This window comes from Dermochelys coriacea, chromosome 1 (genome assembly GCF_009764565.3).
Source record: "Dermochelys coriacea isolate rDerCor1 chromosome 1, rDerCor1.pri.v4, whole genome shotgun sequence".
Lineage (NCBI taxonomy): Eukaryota > Metazoa > Chordata > Testudines > Dermochelyidae > Dermochelys > Dermochelys coriacea.
Genome location: NC_050068.2, coordinates 209041333 through 209056964, shown reverse-complemented (window position 1 = coordinate 209056964; position 15632 = coordinate 209041333).

The following is a 15632-nucleotide window of genomic DNA, read 5'->3' as shown; positions in this document are numbered from 1 at the left end:
CCTCCTCCCCTGAGCACACTGCGTCCCCACTTCTCCTCCCAGCGCTTGCCACTGCAAAATAGCTGTTTTGAGGCGTAACAAGCTCTGGGAGGGAGGAGGGAGGAGTGGGAACACAGCACGCTCAAGGGAGGAGGTGGGGAAGAGGCAGGGCTGGGGCAGGGATTTGGGGAAGGGGTTGGAATAGGAGCAGGGAGGGGGAAGAGTTGGGACGGGGACATTGGGGAAGGGATTGGAATGGGGGCAGAGCAGGGGTGGAGTCGGGGTGGGGCTGGGGACAGAGGGGGGTTGAGCACCCACCGGCGCCAGCAGAAGTTGGCGCCTATAGCCCAGGGGTACCTCCTTGGGCACCTGGCCCCTTGTTTCAGGGACCCATCACTGGAGTTAGCACCACTCCTCTCCCCAGGCACAGTTTGCCCCATCACTGCTCCGCTTCCTACCCTGTGACAGCCTTTATAGTCCCAGATGTAGCCCTGCCCCCTTTAATTGGCTCAACTGGGCTCACCTGCTCTGACACAGGAGAACTGGGCCTGATCTATTCACAAGGACCAGCTACTCTGTGACATAAACATTTTAAAAAAATTGCCTAGAATTGGAACAAAACCCCCAAATTTTAAAATGTCTTATGCAATGAGGGTGGGGGGCAAATGTTTGGCATAATCAAAACATTTCACTTGGATCGTTAAATCATGTAGTTTCAGTGAGGTAAAAAATATGTCTTTTTGACATTATCATTTTGATTCATTTGTTTAGACTTTAAAAATATTAAATATAATATATAAACTACTGAAATATAAATGTCTGAACAAAATGATCACATCAAAAAATTACCATATTGAAATGAAATGAGAAAGTTAAAAATGATTTAGATATTGTCCCATCAAAAACTTCATCAAAATTGACGTGTTTCAATGAAACAGTTTGATTTCAACCAAACTGCATTTTTAGTAAGAAAACAGTTTTTTTTTTCAAAAGTAGAGTTCCAGATCTATATACAAATGTATAAAATTAAATACAAAAAGTATGTGAGAAGAATGTTATTTAGGTTGCACGCAAGCACTTAAAAGTTAGGAAATACCTGATTAGAGTTGCTTGTGTATCTTTTGTTTTGTCTGCTATGCACTGAATGAGTTAGGGATCCTATGGTAAATTGGTATGTAATCATGTGACTGTACCATAGTGCATACGTACAAGGGGGCAGAGCTAAGGTTTAATGGGCAAACTTAAATCTAGCATTTACCAACTTTCTCTGGGGTTCCACAGGGCTCTGTCTTTGGTTCCCTTATCTTCTCCCTCCACATTTAATCTCTGGGCAGTCTCATCTGCAAACACAATTTCAACTACCTTCTCTAGGCTGATGACCCACAGATTTACCTCTCTGCTCCAAAGCCGTCTCCTTCTGTCCAAACTAAAATATTTGCCTGTCTCTCTGACATCTCATGGATGGCTAGCTGTGAAATCAAGCTAAACATGCCTACAACAGAGCTCCAAGAGCCCCAAGTCCTCTCCCCGGCCTCCTTTCTCAGTTACAGTGGACAAGATCACCATCCTGTTTGTCACTTGGGCCTGTAACCAAAGCTTCATCTTCAATTCATGTGTGTCACAAAGTCTAGCTTTTGTGGGACCTTCATATTGATCTGTTGATGCTTCACTCCAATGCCCAGGGTACAATCCTCCACAGCCCACTTGTAATATTTTCAAAGAAGCAACTTTGTGCTTTCTCTCCTGCTGCCCCACATGCTTGGGAAGTGCTCCCTGCAAGCATCTGCAAAGTTACCTCATTCCCCACCTTCAAATCCCTCCTCAAAACTCTCCTGTCGTGATATCCACATAAAACTTGACAACAGTTGGGCTGCTGATGTGCAGAGACCACGGACCTCATTGTTTACTTGTACTCCCCTAGCCTATGACTAGGGCCTCTAGGCACTATAATAATGCCAACAGAGCTAAAAATAATACCAACTTTCAATTCCTTGACTTTGCATCCTAAACAATGGTCTTTGAAAGTAGCCTTTGGTATGTATTTTCCTAGTTTTTTTAAAAAAAAAAGAGATACCGCAAAATCAAATTCTATTATGAGCAGCACAGATGTTTCAGTTAAACGAAAACAGTATTTCTCCCATCTCTTAGTTCATTTGAAACCCTGACAGACTTGAATCTAGGAGTTTGGTAGTCCTGCTCCAGCAGATGCGATCTAATCCAAACAGCCAGAGTGCATGTCTACACTGTAATCAAAGACATGATTGCAGCATGTGTAGACATACCTAAGATGGCTTCGATCTATGTATCTCAAAGAACATTAGCAACATAGGCTAGCCTCTTGAGTACATATTCAGGTCCCCAGGCAGGTTTGTGAAGATTGTGCTACTGCCCAAGCTGTCACAGCTTCACTATTATAGCTTTTCAAGCTAGCTAGATCAAACCTAGCTTGGGTATGTCTATCCATGCTGCACTCAGTGTAGACATACCCTCAGGCTCCTATTTGCTGTCTCCATGTTGCCAATAACTTATGTATTATGTCTTTTTTTTTTTTTTTTTTTTTTTTTTAATACACTGGATGTTTTACCGCTCCTATTCCATGCAGCCTCCCTATTACTTTGGTGACACATCTTCTTAGTTTCATCTTCTCTTCCAGACGTCCTCCACCTTCTCTGAACACCTTCCTCCCTGCCCTCACCTGATCTACCTTTTCGTCTCACTCCTCTGATGCTAAACCCCACCCCTTCATCAATCCTTGTACCACCTCTGTTTCTTCATCTGCCTCATTTTCTTACATGTCCCTGGTGAGAGTTTCCCAATCAAAGCCCATTCTTCATGCCCAGCATATCCACATCCTGTACCTTCTTCTGACATCACCTCCATCCCACTAACCAACCTCACCCGCATTATCTTCCGTCCTCACCACCAGTCCTTTGGCTCCTTCTAGAATGCCCACTGCATCTCTAAGAAACTCACCATGATCTCTTACTGCCTTTTTTACACACTCTGATGCTGCCTCTGCAACTGCACTCTCCCACAGAAGCCTCTCTGTCTCTCACAGCCAGGCCACTGGGCCCTTCAAGAAGGACAACAGCGGCTGTGTTAGTCTCCCACACTTTGCCCCCTTCAGGTTACGTTCCATCAAGCTCTTCGTTCCCCTGTCCCTCCATGTCACTGTTTATTACTGCCCAGAATCCTCCCCAATATCAATCCCTGATTTTGACACCTTGCTCTCCCTTTTCTTATCCATTCAATCTGCCCACCCTCATCCTCAGTGACTTTAACATTGATTGATGTCTATGACGAGTGCTTGGAGCTAACAGGTGAACCTGCACTTTGATCACTCTGGCACTAACTAGCTACCCCAGAAAGGGCTGATTGGGGAATGAAGTATAATTAGCTAAACAGGATTGCAGGCTGGGTGGACTAAAGGATCCATCAACTGAGGATTGATAAATAAAGGCACAGGAAGGAAGTTCCACTGTGGGAGGAACAGGGCTAGCTGAGCCCAGAGTCCGAGACCTCTAGGAAGTGAGACCTCTTTGGCCCTGAGAAAAGGGCTGGAGATACAAAGGACATTGTAAATAGTATTGCTGCACAAAATTGTAAAGATGTTGGTAGAGGGAACATAAGTAAACACCATAGTGTGGACACCCAATCAGTGGAGTCTATTAGGTTTCTGTGGGCATGAAGGCAGGAGAGGGCAACAACCTGTTACAATGACTCATTCAGCCTCTTAAGGTCCCACTCCCTTGGTCCCACTTACTTCTTATAGATACATAAAATCATTGATTCCAAGGACAGAAGAGACCATTGTGATCATCTAGCCTGATCTTCCATAGAACATGGGCCATAGAACTTCTCCCAAATAATTCCTAGAGCAGATCTTTTAGAAAAACATCCAACCTTGATGTAAAAGTTGTCAGTGATGCAGAATCCACCATGACCCTTGGTAAATTGTTCCAGTGGTTAATTACCCTCACTGTCAAACATTTACAGCTGATTTCCAGTCTGAATTTGTCTAGATTCAGCTTCCAGTCTTTAGAACCTATTATACCTCTCTCTGCTGGATTGAAGAGCCAATTGTTATATATTTGTTCCCTACTTATAGACTATAATCAGGCATGTTTTCTAATTCTTTAGTCATTCTTGTGGCTCTTCTCTGAACCCTCTACAATTTATCAACATCCTTCTTGAATTGTGGGCACCAGAACTGGACACAGTAGTCCAGCAGTGGTTGTATCAGTACCATATACAGAAGTTAGATAACCTTTCTACTCTTACCCCAAAAAGAAAAGGAACACTTATGGCACCTTAGAGCCTAACAAATTTATTTGAGCATAAGCTTTCGTAAGCTACAGCTCACTTCATCGGATGCATTCAGTGGAAAATACAGTGGGAAGATTTATATACACAGAGAATATGAAACAATGGGTGTTACCATACATACTGTAACGAGAGTGATCACGTAAGGTGACCTATTACCAGCAGGAGAGCGGGGGGACGGAGGGGGGAACTTTTGTAGTGATAATCAAGATGGGCCATTTCCAGCAATTGACAAGAATGTCTGAGGAATAGTTGGGGGGGGGGGGTGGAAATAAACATTGGGAAATAGTTTTACTTTGTGTAATGACCCATCAACTCCCAGTCTTTATTCAAGCTTAAGTTAATTGTATTCAGTTTGCAAATTAATTCCAATTCAGCAGTCTCTCATTGGAGTCTGTTTTGAAGTTTTTTTGGCTGAAGAATTGCCACTTTTCAGTCTGTAGTCGAGTGACCAAAGAGATTGAAGTGTTCTCAGACTGGTTTTTTTTAATGTTATAATTCTTGACATCTGATTTGTGTCCATTTATTCTGTTACGTAGAGACTGTCCAGTTTGGCCAGTGTACATGGCAGAGGGGCATTGCTGGCACATGATGGCATATATCACATTGGTAGATGTGCAGGTGAATGAGCCTCTGATAGTGTGGCTGATGTGATTAGGCCCTATGATGGTGTCCTTTGAATCGCTGTGTGGGCAGAGTTGGCAACAGGCTTTGTTGCAAGGATAGGTTCCTGGGTTAGTGGCTCTATTGTGTGGTTGCTGGTGAGTATTTGCTTCAGGTTGGGGGGCTGTCTGTAAGCAAGACTGGTCTGTCTCCCAAGATCTGTGAGAGTGATGGGTCATCCTTCAGGATAGGTTGTAGATCCTTGATGATGCGTTGGAGAGGTTTTAGTTGGGGGCTGAATGTGATGGCTAGTGGTGTTCTGTTATTTTCTTTGTTGGGCCTGTCCTGTAGATCTCTATCAAGCATCTGCTGAAGTGAAGAAACAGATCGACAGAGCCAGAAGAGTACCCAGAAATATAACATTCAAAAACCAGTCAGAGAACACTTCAATCTCTTTGGGCACTCGATTAGAGACCTAAAAGTGGCAATTCAACAACAAAAACCTTCAAAAACAGACTCTAACGAGAGACTGCTGAATTGGAATTAATTTGCAAACTGGATACAATTAACTTAGGCTTGAATAAAGACTGGGAGTGGATGGGTCATTACACAAAGTAAAACTATTTCCCCATGTTTATTTCCACCCCCCCCCCCCCCCCCCCCACTATTCCTCAGACGTTCTTGTCAATTGCTGGAAGTGGCCCATCTTGATTATCGCTACAAAAGTCCCCCCCCCCCCCCGCTCTCCTGCTGGTAATAGCTCACCTTACCTGATCACTCGCGTTACAGTGTGTATGGTAACACCCATTGTTTCATATTCTCTGTGTATATAAATCTCCCCATTGTATTTTCCACTGAATGCATCCGATGAAGTGAGCTGTACTTATGAAAGCTTATGCTCAAATAAATTTGTTAGTCTCCAAGGTGCCACAAGTATTCCTTTTCTTTTTTGCAGATACACACTAACACAGCTGCTACTCTGAAACCTACTCTTACTCGGAATTTCCCAGCTTATGCATCTCAGGATTTCACTAGCTTTTTTGGCCACAGTATCCCAGTGGGAGCTCATGTTCAGGTGATTATCCACCACAATCCCCAAAAAATTTTCAGAGTCACTGCTTCCCAGTATAGAGTCCCCCATCGTTTAAGTATAGCCTACATTATTTGTTTATAGAATTAAATAGTCATATTAAAACACATTATTTGCTTTCACATATTTTACCAGGAGATCCAGATCATTCTGAATCAGTGACCTGTCCTCTTCATTATTTACCACTCCCCCAATTTTTGTGGCATCTGCAAACTTTCAGTTATAATTTGTTTTCTTCCAGCTCATTGATACAAATGTTAAATAGCATAGGGTCAAGAATCAATCTTTGCAGGATCCCACTGGAAATACACCAGCTTGATGACCATCCCAGTTTACAACTACATTTTGAGACCTATCAAACCATTTTTAATCCATGTTCATTTTATATCATTTATATCATTCCACTATCAAAATGTTGTGCGCTACCAAGTCAAATGCCTTATAGAAGTCTAAGTATATTACATCAGCACTATTACCTTTATCAATCAAACTTGTAATCTCATCAAAAAAAGACAGTCCTTAACTCTGCTGGCCATAGACTTCTGTGTCCCTTTGCATCCCTTACCAATTTTCTACAATTCCTGACTTTTGATTTATATTCATTACTATTAGCTTCCCCTTTCTTCAATTTGTTACATATTTTTTGAAAAGAAAAAAAAATTATAGCTGCCTTCACTTCCCCTCTAAACCAGGTCAGTGTTTTAACCAGTACAGCCTTCTGCCCCTGTTGTAGGATTGTGGCTTTGGGGCATTTAGTTAGGTGTTCTTAAACAATTCTCAGTTGTCATTCACATTTTTCTGATTGAATTTTTCCTCCCTTCTTGCTTGATCTTGGACCAACTTGACCTCATATTGACAAAGCATAACTCCCTCTCTGAGTTCAGAGTTCCTGAGCTTCCTCCCTCTGACCATCACCTTAGTTCTTAACATTTCTCACTCACCCTGTCTGTACCCCCAGTCTTTCTGTGACATCTAATCATGAATATGGGCAAGGGTATAAAAGATCAGAAGGCCCAGATCTTCAAATGTATTTAGGTGCTTAACTCGTGTTGAAATCAGTGGGAGTTAGGCTCCTAAATACCTTTTAAAATCTGGCTCAAAGAGACATATCTGGGCAGTAGACAGCTGATCAACATCTATATATTCCTTTGATTGTGCATGGGTGGAACAAAGGGCTACAGATATGAAAAAGCAAGAAGTGCAGATTAGTTGTCAGACTGGTGGCTAATTAAGTCTCCATCACCCATGATTTACTCAGAGTTGAGACCCATGATATAACTGATAATGCAATATGGGCACCTGACCTGTATTTTTTTATTAGATCTAGTTGATACCATTGATACTGTTGACTAACAGGAGTTGCTAATCCACCTGTGATATTTGGAATAGGTGGGAGGAATTTTTATTCAGAGTCTGTTTTTAAGTAGGTTTCAGAGTAGCAGCGGTGTTAGTCTGTATTCGCAAAGAGAAAAGGAGTACCGGTGGCACCTTAGAGACTAACAAATTTATTAGAGCATAAGCTTTCGTGAGCTACAGCTCACTTCATCGGATGCATTTGGTGGAAAAAACAGAGGAGAGATTTATATACACACACACACAGAACATGAAACAATGGGTGTATCATACACACTGTAAGGAGAGTGATCACTTAAGATAAGCCATCACCAGCAGCGGGGGGGGAGGAAGGAGGAAAACCTTTCATGGTGACAAGCAAGGTAGGCTAATTCCAGCAGTTACCAAGAATATCAGAGGAACAGTGGGGGGTGGGGTGGGAGGGAGAAATACCATGGGGAAATAGTTTTACTTTGTGTAATGACTCATCCATTCCCAGTCTCAATTAACTTAGGCTTGAATAGAGACTGGGAATGGATGAGTCATTACACAAAGTAAAACTATTTCCCCATGGTATTTCTCCCTCCCACCCCACCCCCCACTGTTCCTCTGATATTCTTGGTAACTGCTGGAATTAGCCTACCTTGCTTGTCACCATGAAAGGTTTTCCTCCTTCCTCCCCCCCCGCTGCTGGTGATGGCTTATCTTAAGTGATCACTCTCCTTACAGTGTGTATGATACACCCATTGTTTCATGTTCTCTGTGTGTGTGTGTGTGTATATAAATCTCTACTCTGTTTTTTCCACCAAATGCATCCGATGAAGTGAGCTGTAGCTCACGAAAGCTTATGCTCTAATAAATTTGTTAGTCTCTAAGGTGCCACCGGTACTCCTTTTGTTTTTAAGTAGAGCTCTCAGAGGCTGGTAATAGGTAACTTCTCATTTTGTCCTGAGTGTGTGATTCTGAAAGGTTTGATTGTGTACCGACTCACCTTATCCCAGGCATCCTCTTCAACATGCTTATGAGGCTGTCAGGGGAAATTGTGAGTCATGTTTAACTGCGGTGCTATCAGCACGCTGGCAATACTTACCTGTATGTCTCCTTTTCATCAGATCCAGGCAGTAATTTCCACAGGTGTGGCTGAGGTAAGGGTCTGAATAATAACTATCTGAAGTCCAATTGCAGTAAGATAGATATGATACTCAGTCTTTACATTGAACAGCTACAACCCTGTCAATTCAGCCCTAGGAGCTTCCCTCTTGTAAGAGTATCTCCACACCTTTCCAAAGAAATTTTGGTTTCTTGGGGACTGTAACAGGGCTGCTGCTTCCTGAGTGGTCCTTCATGGCCAGAGTTCCCATTGCAGTGGCTTCCCTCTGTTATCCCTCTTCAGGGCCCCTTTACAGCCTCTTATCAGATCAGCCGCCTCCACTTAGGGCTGATTTAGTGCCCCAAAAATAGTTCCAAACAGTCCCACCAATAAAGTCCATCACTGCAGTCTAAAGTTTCATACTTATCTCTGGCACTTCTGCCCTGCACACAGAACTCTGCCACAGTCTGGTCTTCACAGGGTCCCTTCTAGGGGTGAAAGTAACTTAAAAGACTAATTGGTATGCTGAAGTCCTGAGCAGGGGGGCAGGGCCTCAACCGGAAGGGCCGGGACCTTTAAATCCCCTGGCCCTTTAAATCACTGCCGGAGCCCTTTAAATCGCTGCCGGAGCCCTTTAAATCGCTGACGGAGCCTCAGGGGCTCCCAGCTGCCACCGCTACCCCAGGGCTCTGGCAGCAGGGCTCAGATGGTGATTTAAAGGGCCTGGGGCTCCGGCTGCCGCTACCACAGCAGAGCCCTGGGACCTTTAAATCGCCGTCCAAGCACTGGGGCTCCCAGCTGCCTCTGCTACCAGGGGCTCCAGCAGCAGGGCTCTGGCGGCAATTTAAAGGGCTCGGGCTGTTGGAGCATATAAAATCTGTGCTCCATGAATTGCACTAACTGTCACCTGCTTCAGGGTGCAGTTCAAAATTAGTGGTTTTGATTTAAAAAGCCCTACATGGTTTGGAACCTGGTGACCTGAGAGATCCCTCTTTTTCCATAGCAAACATCAACAGCAGCACATTTGCTGACTGTCTCTAAATATGCAGTCCTGAGGCCTAGAGGCAGATTATCTTGAAACAAGAGTCCCCAGCTGTAGAGGTCAACAGATCCTTGAGATAGTGATGCAGAGCACTACCTATGATCACAGGGGAGGTTTGGGCCACTAACCAAAGGCACAGCTACATGAGGACATTTTCCCCTCTGGCATTTTACACAAGGCTTTTTGTACATCCTGACTTTTGGCAGGGTCCATTTCTCATATAAAGTTCTAAATCTTGTTTCAGATGGGTGAAAAAGATTCTTGAAGTCCTTTTGGCTGTCCAGTATCTTCATGAAAGGAGTTTTTTCTGCTTAAAGTGGCCTGTGCTTATCAAAAAGCTCTGAAGAGGGCTGGATGTTTGAGAGGGGGAAATCTTTGGAGGAGGCTGTGCTTGGGGTAAAGGTTTTTAATCGGTTTTGCTTTCTCAGATTGCTGCTCACTTTTTCTTGGTTTTGTTTATTTTGGGTTAAGTTTTTGTTTGTTCTTTGGCAAATAATGGCACCACAATCACACTCCCCCATAAAAACTGTTTTATCCACCCATTGTCTTGTCATGTATTTAGATTAGAAACTCACTGGGGGCAGGAACATTTTATATTTACATGTACTGTGTCTAGCACATTGGGACTCTGATTAGAAAGACATCTGATTGGGATCTCAAGGCACTGCTGCAATACAAATAATAAATGGCCTTTTTATATCCAAGAATGAAGGGTTTAGACTAGTATGAAGTATGTTAAAGGAACCAAGATGATTTTAGAACTTAAAAGTGAGCAGGTGGTTGGACTAGATGACCTCCTGAGGTCCCTTCCAACCCTGATTGTAGGGTTGTAAGTTCAGTCTTGAGTACTGGCAACCATTGTGCTGTTCCCACCAATTTCTGCCTTGTGGCTGTACCTGAGACAGGGCTAGAAGGTGCTGTCTGCAGTGATGAGAATGTAAACACATCTTTTAAATAAATAATGTGTAAAAAAGTTCCCTGCCCCCACCTACCTGACTTCTCTGCTTTCCTAGATCTGAGTGCTGTGGGGGCTTTAACTGTGATACCAGAGGTGAAAGGAGAGTGTCGGAATTCATTCACCTGGCCAGAATCTCCTCCTGAAAGTTTGAATTCCAGTGCGAATGTCAATGGAGATTCACAGGAGAATCACAATGAGATTGATTTACCACTTGCTGTGATGGGGACTAAGAAAGAAACGGGGGAAAACTTCTGTTCAGGGGAAAATACTGGGAAGCAAATCTAAAGGTAAGTTAGAAAGCTCTTCTCCACAGGTACCAAAACTCTAATCAGTCAGGGTCTCACCTACCTCCTCAAACTGCCTCCCCACGCTGAACCATTAAGGGCCAAGCTGCATACATGTTCAGAGCAATTAGATTTGAACAAAACAAATTGCAGAGGTCACCATTGTGTTAATTATTATGCTCCTCAAGTAGAAAGAATTGGCCCCTTGCAATTGCCTTTAGCGGAGAGGTTGTTGGATAGCATGTGAGAATGATGGATTGGGTGTTGGGGGGAAGCAAGAGAGAGGGAAGTGTCCTGGCTCTTCCAGCCCCTGTTGAGTTTGATTGGAATATGTGAGCAGGAGACTCACAAGGAATATGGCGCTGATAATCGAAAACATGACAGGGAACAGATGTTGCCTGCTTCAGTAACTTTCCTCAGACATTCAGCACAATGGAAAAGGCTCAGATAATAAAATGGAGAGGATCCTGGCAAGAAATATAGTGTGCTGACACTTTTATGACCTGAGATGCTTACAAAATACAGAAACTGCGTTTTGTTTGCTTTCCGTGCGCAGCTTGATATCACATGCTCAGCTCTCTCTGCTGCCACTCGGAGTCAGGAAGGACTATATATTTTCTTTTCCAGATAGTCCTAGTGATTCTAGTCAGGTGCAGAAAGCAAATAAATTACATAAGAAGATTTTTTTGTATCTATTAATCAAGGGGCCTGTCATTTTCCAGGCCTTGATCCACATGAAAGTGAAAAAGGGGGCTGGGGGAAGGGGGCTGGGAATAAGCAAGGATATGAAAGGGAGCAAAGAAGGTCTCTGCTGGAGACACAGAAAGGGTTCTCAGAACGATGGTCCACAGCTTACACAAACAGAGAAAATAACTCCCATCCCGCTCTTTCCCTCCCTTGGAACCCTGGCTGTACAAGCCTACAGGAGAGACTCCAGTTTGGGGGAGGTATGAATCAAAATGATTCCTAACTGTTTTAGCATTTTTTTTAAAAATGACATACACTTGTTCATCTAGATGTTGAGATAATATACCTACCAGGTGATGAAAGCAAATAGGCTTGACACCTTGTCATAGAGCTCCGCGGTGAGACATGGCACTGATGTACGTCCTAACAGGTTCAGTTTGTAAATGCGAGTTTCTTCCAGTGGCATATTGCAAGCGTAGGGAAAAACCAGGCAGCGTGGTTGGTTGTTAACACATATAGAAAAGCAGATCATTTGCATGATTGTGCTGAGTGGTAAGGGCTGAGAGAGAGAGGATGTGTCTTGTGGTTTGGATGCAAAACTAGGAGCATATATAGCTGGGTTCTAGTCCTGGCTGTGGAACTGACTTGCTGTGTGATCTTGGGCAAGTCTTAAAACTGATCGTATCAAGAAGTTAATATTTTTTTCTTCATAGGGATGTTGTGAACCTAAATCAATTCATGTTTATGCATTCTTTGAGATTCTCAAAGAGAATGTAGTAGAGAAGAGAAAAGCATTTTTATATTAAAAACAGAAATTACTGATAAAAAATGCTCTACATTAATCAGCATAACATCCCAGCTGAAAACAGAGTCAGGATTGTATAAAGATCTGACGTATGTCAAAAGAGTCAGTCCAACATTCATTTTTGAATCAAAAAAGGAAAACTTAATTTGATTTAGAAACTCTTACACAGAAAATTCTAGCACAAAGCTAACTCCACAGGTAGGAGTGAGGAGCTTGTATCTTCACAGAGCACTTCACCCTCAAATATTTCCTTTTCATTCATTGTGCATTCTAAACTTCCTTACCATAATCACCCAGCAACAAGATCTGCCTGCCCATAGATCCACATAATGATAGACAGGGATATCACAGAATCCTAGAATATCAGGGTTGGAAGGGACCTCAGGAGGTCATCTAGTCCAACCCCCTGCTCAAAGTAGGGCCAGTCACCAACTAAATCATTCCAGACAGGGCTTTGTCAAGCCTAACCTTAAAAACCTCAAAGGAAGGAGATTCCACCACCTCCCTAGGTAACCCATTCTAGTGTTTCACTACCCTCCTAGTGAGGAAGTTTTTCCCAATATCCAACCTAAGTCTCCCCAACTGCAACTTGAGACCATTACTCCTTGTTCTGTCATCTGCTACCACTAAGAACAGTCTAGATCCATCCTCTTTGGAACCCCCTTTCAGGTAGTTGAAAGCAGCTATCAAATCCCCCCTCATTGTTCTCTTCTGCAGACTAAATAATCCCAGTTCCCTCAGCTTCACCTCAAATCATGTGCTCCAGTCCTCTAATCATTTTTGTTGTCCTCCGCTGGACTCTTTCCAATTTTTCCACATCCTTCTTGTAGTGGGGAACTCAAAACTGGACACAGGACTCCAGATGAGGCCTCACCAATGCCGAATAGAGGGGAACGATCATGTCCCTCCATCTGTTGGCAATGCTCCTACTTATACAGCCCAAAATGCCGTTAACCTTCTTGGCAACAAGAGTACACTGTTGATTCATATCCAGCTTCTCGTCCACTGTAACCCCTAGGTCCTTTTCTGAAGAACTGCTGCCTAGCCATTCGAGCCCTAGCAGTGCATGGGATTCTTCTGTCCTAAGTGCAGGATTCTGCACTTGTCCTTGTTGAACCTCAGATTTCTTTTGGCCCAGTCCTCTAATATGTCTAGGTCCCTCTGTATCCTATCTATCTCTCCTCCCAGTTTAGTGTCATCTCAAACTTGCTGAGGATGCAATCCCTACAAGAACATAGAAGATGCTGTACTGGATTAGACCTATGGTCCATGTGGTCTCCAACAATAACCAGGACCAAATACTTCAGAGGAAGGGGGAAGAATCCCAACAGGTAATCTGACCCCGATCATAGTCTCATCCTAACTCTTAATACAGCGGAAACTCTGAAATGTTTGTAACTCTGTACAAAGCATTTCAGGCTCCAGATCCAGCAGCTGTCACTCCAGGCCAGGCTCCAGCAGCTGGTGTCCCCTGAATATCTATCAGCCACACCATCAGAGGCTCGTTCACCTGCACATCTACCAATGTAATATATACCATCATGTGCCAGCAATGCCCCTCTGCCATGTACATTGGTCAAAAGAATAAATGGACACAAATCAGACATCAAGAATTATAACATTCAAAAACCAGTTGGAGAAGACTTCAGTCTCTCTGGTCACTCAATTACAGACCTAAATGTGGCAATTCTTCAACAAAAACACTTCAAAAACAGACTCCAATGAGAGACTGCTGAATTGGAATTAACTTGCAAACTGGATACAATTAATTTAGACTTGAATAGAGACTGGAAGTGGATGGGTCATTGCACAAACTAAAATTATTTCCCCATGTTTATCCCCCCCCCCCGCACTGTCCCTCAGATGTTCTTGTCAACTGCTGGAAATGGCCCACCTTGATCATCACTACAAAAGGTTCCCCCCCTCCACTCTCCTGCTGGTAATAGCTCACCTTAAGTGATCACTGTGGTTACAGTGTGGCAATACCCATTGTTTCATGTTCTCTGTGTATATAAATCTCCCCACTGTATTTTCCACTGAATGCATCCAATGAAGTGAACTGTAGCTCACGAAAGCTTATGCTCAAATAAATTTGTTAGTCTCTAAGGTGACACAAGTACTCCTTTTCTTTTTGCAAATACAGACTAACACAGCTGCTACTCTGAAACCTCTAATTCTAAGTGATCCTGTTTGAGATGGGGTGACCAGTACTGCAAATAGTACTATAGATGAGACTGCACCATCAATTTAAATAAGATTATAATTTTTTTCCATATTATTCTCCATCCCATTCTTTATATAACCTAACTTCTTGTTTGATTTTTTTAACTGCAGCTGCACATTGAGGTGAAATCTTCAGCTGTGCTGTCCAAAGCGATGCCTTTTCTGAAGTTAATTTAGAACCCTGCAAGGTATATGATCAGAGGAGGATTAAGGTTTTCAGGGCTATGATGGGTCCGGCACCACAGTGCCCCTTTGTGGCAGGGGTGGATGGGGTGTTGGGGCCTCACAACTCTTAAATTTCCACACCCATCCCTTTAAGGGCATTCCAATGTGGCCTAATGGCCAGTTTCCCCATGCTTGCCTCTTGGTCAGGGTAGTGGGACCTAGTGGTTTGAGTCCATGGGTCATGCCCCAAGTATCAGGGCAGCATGGCCCAATGGCCAAAGTCCACATAGCTCACCCCAAGTATCAGGGCAGTGTGGCCCCACTGCCAGAGTCCATAGCCTTCCCCCCTCAGGTGGGGAAGTGTATCCCAATGGTCAGAGTGGTAGGGGGACCCAGTGCCACCCTCTCCACCGGGTCCCAACCCAGGGCTCACCTATTGGCAGGGTTCCCCCTCACGCTTAGCTCAGCAGGGATCCGCCCACAACACACCAAGTGTCAGTGCAGCTTTAACACTGCTTGTCTCTAGAGTTCCCTTGGGTCACTTCCTACCCTCAACGTCATGTTCTCCATTCTGGGGGGTGGGGGGTTCCTCCGGTCTGTCCCCTCCTGTTGAGAGCTCCGTCTGAGAAGCCAGGTGCATCACATCACAGGATCCTGGAGCATTGGGTGTGCCTCCTTCTTCTCCAGTGGTCAGCTGAGACTGAGCACCTTTGCAGGCTTTTATACCTAGTCTCCAGTTGGAGCATGCCCAGCAGGGCTTCCGGGGAGGGGCTTCCTCTGCCAGGAAGGAAGGGTTAACCCCTGCAGTACCAGTGCGGGGCCACTCTGCCCCATCACAGGGGCCCTGGGTCAGAGCAAGTTGGGGGCCTCTCCCCACCCCTTCCACCTATGGTCCTGCCCCCCATTCTGCCCCTTCCACCTGTGGCTCTACCCACAGCCCCACCCCTTTCTGCCCCTTTCCCAAGACCCCACCCCTGTTGTACTCAGGGTCTCCCCCATTCTGCCAACCCCACAGCCCGTTTGCTCCTTTCTTGCTCCTCACTGCAGCCCC